Below are 5,490 nucleotides of genomic sequence, written 5' to 3'. Positions count from 1 at the left end.
GAATCTATATTTAAATTCTTTCAAACATCCCTATTTACACTCTTGATCATTAAAAATCATTTACAATATAAAATTGTGTTCTATTTTTTGTCACTACTGATGGGAGATCTGTAAACAAAAATTGCCAGCATGCAAACTAAGTTTTTTTTACTTTAATTTCCTTCAAAAGACCTTTTAAATTCTTAAAGTAAAACTAAATTTTAGTCTCAGTGGGTGTATTTACCATTAATTAACTATCAAACATATATACACATTTGCTTTATTTAGGCATCAAAGAATTTCAGCTGATTTTTGCCCTTTTCATGGTTCAGAGGTTCCTATTTCAAAACTGTAAATAAAAGTTAACTGAAAATATAAAAATGGCAAAGGCAAGGTCACCTAGTGAATAAAATTGCAATAATGAGAAGGTGTATAAGTAAGGGGAATTCCATATACAGACAGAGAGAGATTGAAATGATGTGTCTACAAACCAAGGAATGATAAGGATTGCCAGCAACCTAGGAAAAGAGAAGTTAGGAGAGAGGTATAGGATGAATTCTTCCTCTGAGCCTCCAGAAAAAAACCAACCATGCCTGCTGATAGCTGATTTAGGACTTGCAGACTCCAGAACTGTAACAGCCAATATTACTGTTGTTTTAAGTCATCAAGTGTGCAGCTTAAATTTCTTGTGGCAGCCCTAGGAATCAAACACAGTTCTGTAATGTTTTTAATAGGCTTTCTTTTGTTGTGTTCAAAATGTTGCAGAACAAGATGTCTGGTTACTTTGCAGATCACTGTGTGGCATTATAATCTGTATCTTTGGGAAGTAACCTTCTCATGCTCTTTAATGAAAGCTTCTGTAGGTTCTGCTGCAGTTTATTTAGGGGAACAACAGTGACAACTTTGAGACTCAAGAAAAATAATCTCAGCCACATGGGGTCCAATTGAAAACTCTGCTTTTCCATTTAATAATAGTTAACATTCTTGGGGGAAAATAATAATTTAGTAACTAATTCTCTTGGAAGTAGAGAAAAATTTTCTTTAAAATTATTGCTTGGCATAATTGTTCTTTATTCAGTAGTTCTGTAATATTTTTTTATTTAATGTGTAATGTGAAAATTGTAATTCAAATTACAGATAAAATAAGCAATAGTAGATGAGGAGTGGGGGTGAAAGTCTGTGTTCTTCAGTGTTTACAACATCCACTTAGAGCTTGTGATATAATATTAAATTTATTAAACACATGGTAAAAATTTAGGAGCAATCCTATCTCTTTAAAATGCATTTAAACTTTCACAGTTCAGAAAAATAACTTTGTTATTACTCAATCATTCAAACAGGAAATTTTAGAAACATTCTTGACAGCCCATCCAGTGTGCTCAGTTACTTGAGTGCCCCCTCATGTACCAAGAGGTCATGGTTTGATTCCTGGTCAGTGCACATTCCTTGGGTTGTGGGCTGGATCCCCAGTAGGAGGTGTGCAGCGGCTCAGTGTTTCTTTCTCTCTCTCTCCCTTTTCCTTCTTCTCTCTCTAAAAAGAAAAATCAATAAAAGCATATTAGTAAAAAAACATTTTTGACAACTACATCTCTCCATCCTCATTCTCCAATTCCCAAGATAATATAGCATGCTGGTTAAATGCCTGAGCACTGCAGGCAGATGAACCTTAGTTTGAAAAAGACACCTATCAGAATGACTACCATCAACAAATCAACAAATGACAAGAGCTGGCAGGGATGTGGAGAAAAGAGAACCCTAGTGGTAATGCAGCCACTGTGAAAAAACACTATGGAGTTTCCTCAAAAAATTAAATATGTAACTGCCAATTGACCCAGTGATCCCACTTCCAGGAATATGTGCTCAGAAACCCAAAACACCAATCAGAAAGAATATATGCACCCTATGTTCATAACAGAATAATTTACTAATATAATAGCTAAGATATGGAAACAGCCCAAGTGCCTACCAGTAGATGAGTGGATAAAAAAGCTGTGGTACATTTGTACCATGGAATACTCTGCAGCAGTAAAAAGGAAGGCTCTCTTACCCTTTCAGACAGCATAGAGGGATTTGGAGAGTATGCTAAGTAAAATGCCAGTCAGTAAAAGACAATTATCACATGGTCTCACTCATATGATCAAATATGAGTGAAAGAAAAAAAATAAACTGATGGGCAAAATAGATCCAGAGACATAGAAGCATGGAATAGAATGTTGAATCTCAGAAGAAAGGCAGTGGTGAGTAGGTGGGAAAAGACTAATCGAAGTATATGGATACTCCATGGACATGGACAGTGGTGAGGTAAAGGCCTGGGGTGGGGAGCAGGTGCAGGGAGGAGGGTGTCAGTAGGAGAAAAATGGGACATCTGAAATACTTTCAACAATAAAGATAGATAGATAGATAGATAGATAGATAGATAGATAGATAGATAGATAGATAGATAGATAAATGATACAGAGTTCCAGTTTGGGAAGATGTAAAAGTTTTGGAGATGGATGGTGGTGATGGTTGCACAATAATGTGAATGTACTTAATAGCTACTGAACTATGCACTTGTAAATGGCTCAAATGGTAAATTTTGTTATGTATATTTTTACCACAATAAAAAAAGAAAAGAAGATTTCTTTCATTCTTTAGTGTTACATGTGTACTAGTAAATTGGTACAAATATTTTAGAAAACTCTCGTCAGTATTTATTGCAGCTGAACATCTGCCTACCTATATCATCCAGGAATTTTGATTCCTAGATGTACATAGCCAATAGAAATTAGTACATATCTCAAACATATGCACAAGAATGTTTAGCAATATAATTCTTTTTTATTGTCTAAAGTTTTACATATGTCTCCTTTCCCCTGATTGACCCCCCCACCACCATTCCCACCCCCTTGGGCAAGCCCCCACCGCCCCAGTGTCCCTGTCCATTGGTTATGCTAATATGCATGCATACAAGACCTTTGGTTAATCTCTAACACCCACCTCCCCTGCCCTTTGTCTCTGGATCTATTTTTGTTCATCAGTTTATATTGAACATTATATCCCACATATGAGTGAGATCATGTGATATTTATATTTCCCTGACTGGCTTAGCAATATAATTCTTATGAGCTAAATATGAAAACACCCAAACATTCATCAATAGTACAATGCATAAATAAATTGAGATATATTTATCATGACTATCATCATAATTACAGGGTTCAGTGCAAAATGAAAATTCAGCTGCCTTGTTAAGAAATTATCAAGAATGTCAAGATGTCAACAACATAAAATTAAACCAAGCAAGAGGCTATGTGGCACTGCATTGCTAACATTCCCATGAAGACTTCCCTAATATTGATGCAATAGAATACTACATAGCAATAAAAAGTAACAACCCATTGCTACATATAACAAGTGGATAAATTTTGCAGATATATGATGAGTAAAATACGTAACACAAAAAATAAAATATGCTATATGATTTAATTTATGTGAATATTATCACTTCTTGGCCTTTTGGCTAAGATCAAGTGTAGTATCTGTTCTTATCAGTTTAATTTATATGAAGATTAAGACCAAAGAAAATAACATACAATGATAAAATTTAGAATTGTAGCTACTCCAGGGATTTATTGAATGAAAAGGGGTATGAGAGAGCCATTTTTGTTTGTTGAAATGTTCTATATCTTGATCTTGATTGTGCATACACAGATATATGCATGTGTAAAAACATAAATAACAATATATGTCATATCGAATATAAAAGCACCAGGTATGAGCAGCTCGTACCTTCTAGTCCTTTTTATCCAAGAATATTGTGCTCTTACTCCATTTGGATGGGTGCTGTCGCATGGCCCAATAGCTAAGAGAACAGTGGAAGAAGACCCTTCGTGCTCTCTGATTTATGGCACCCACATATCCATTATCACATGCTTGACATCCTGAGACTCTTCTTAGAGCCAGGGATTACCAGCAGTGCCAGTTCATACCTAACAGATGAAGAAGTCTATCTAGGATACTTAGGTCATGAGCTAAAGTACCTCACATGACTAACAAAACATGTTATAGTGCATTACAGCTGTACTTTGCCTTCATTTTTGCAATATGTTATTGCAAAGGTCCTCCTTTTTTATTGCAATGTAATTAATAGATTTACCATAAGAAAAAGAAAATAATACAATTTAGAAAGGAAACAATTTTAAAGTAAAAATAAAAATTAGAAGAAAATTTACTCTGGAAATAGAAGTCATTCAGAAAGCACATATTTTTGACTGGTGCAATTGGTTGAAGGAGCCCCGGACATATAATGGCACCTTAGTATTTGAATTTCTGGATTTCCTTTTTGAAGCAATGCATATGCCAACTGAAAAAGGACAAAAAACTGTCCATCAGTCAAAAACCTGTTTGCCTCCTCATTGAACTTGAGAATACATGGCATTTTAATGAAGTGCCATTTGCTTTTTATGTGAAAGATACTTCTCTGCAATGCATCAACCTCTCTGATAAATCATAGTTATTATTTCTATTATTTTTATTAATAATTAAAGTTGTCTTTATTATCCTGGGATATTTTAATATTGTGTGAAAATTTAATATAAAAAGTACAAACCCAGTATTACCTAGTTTATAAAAGAATGGATAAGGAAATGAATGATGGATAAGAAAAAAATGGTAGGGTTGTTGGGCTTTGATGAAATGGGCACCAGCAGGATCCTGTTCAGCATTCAGGCTCTTTACAGAATGGTGTGAGTGTGTGTGTGTGTGTGTGTGTGTGTGTGTGTGTGTGTGTGTGTGTGAAGTATCATCCTCAGGGGAAGTCCTTAGCTAATAGAGTGTGGGAACTGGTGGAAGAATGTTTCTCCCTATCCCTTTGGTAGCCAATTCAAAAAAAATTTCTGTACTTTCTTCAGAGGTAGACTTACAGAGGTATCAAACCCCAGTTTCCCACAGAAGTGACCTCCATAACACCCTCTTCCTTTGACTTTACTTCCTCCCCTGTTTTACTTTCCTCAGTCCATCTCTGCTGATCCATGAGGTCATCTCCCAAATAAATTACCTTATTTGCTTTGGGGGGGGGGGGTGCTGTGTGGGGAAAGCAATAAGGGTGAAGAAGCAGGGACTCAGGTTACTTCCATCTAGTGTTTCAACTGTCCCCTAGAACCTCTGTGCTCTCCACTGGATTCTCTGCATTAAACTGGCCAATGAGCGAAAAAAGTGCAGAGGAGTGGAACAGGAGTGGAAATGGTGCCCATCACTGGACACTGCTTTCCATTGTTCAAAACTTAGTTATATGATTTCATTAACAACAGAGGAGGCTGGAAGAAATACCCTTGTATCGAAGAGATAGAGGAAAGATATATTGAGCACAGAACATTACTTCTGTCACAATTTACCATAAATTTCACACTTTGTTCCCCTCTTGGGATGCATTAAGCTACCATTCTCATTATTTGCACCATGACTTATGCACAATTACGGTATTTCAGAAAGATAATTTTCATATAGTCTCCCAAAAGAAATGTGACATAA

At 35.7% G+C, this 5,490-nt stretch overlaps 1 pseudogene; it reads left to right on the top strand.

Annotated features, from left to right (window-relative positions):
• The first annotated feature begins 3,461 nt into the window (after positions 1–3,461).
• LOC132228807 (U2 spliceosomal RNA) lies at positions 3,462–3,586 on the top strand (annotated as a pseudogene).
• Positions 3,587–5,490: the final 1,904 nt, after the last annotated feature.

Source organism: Myotis daubentonii, chromosome 2, assembly GCF_963259705.1.
Source record: "Myotis daubentonii chromosome 2, mMyoDau2.1, whole genome shotgun sequence".
NCBI lineage: Eukaryota > Metazoa > Chordata > Mammalia > Chiroptera > Vespertilionidae > Myotis > Myotis daubentonii.
This window is presented reverse-complemented; position numbering and strand designations above follow the sequence as displayed.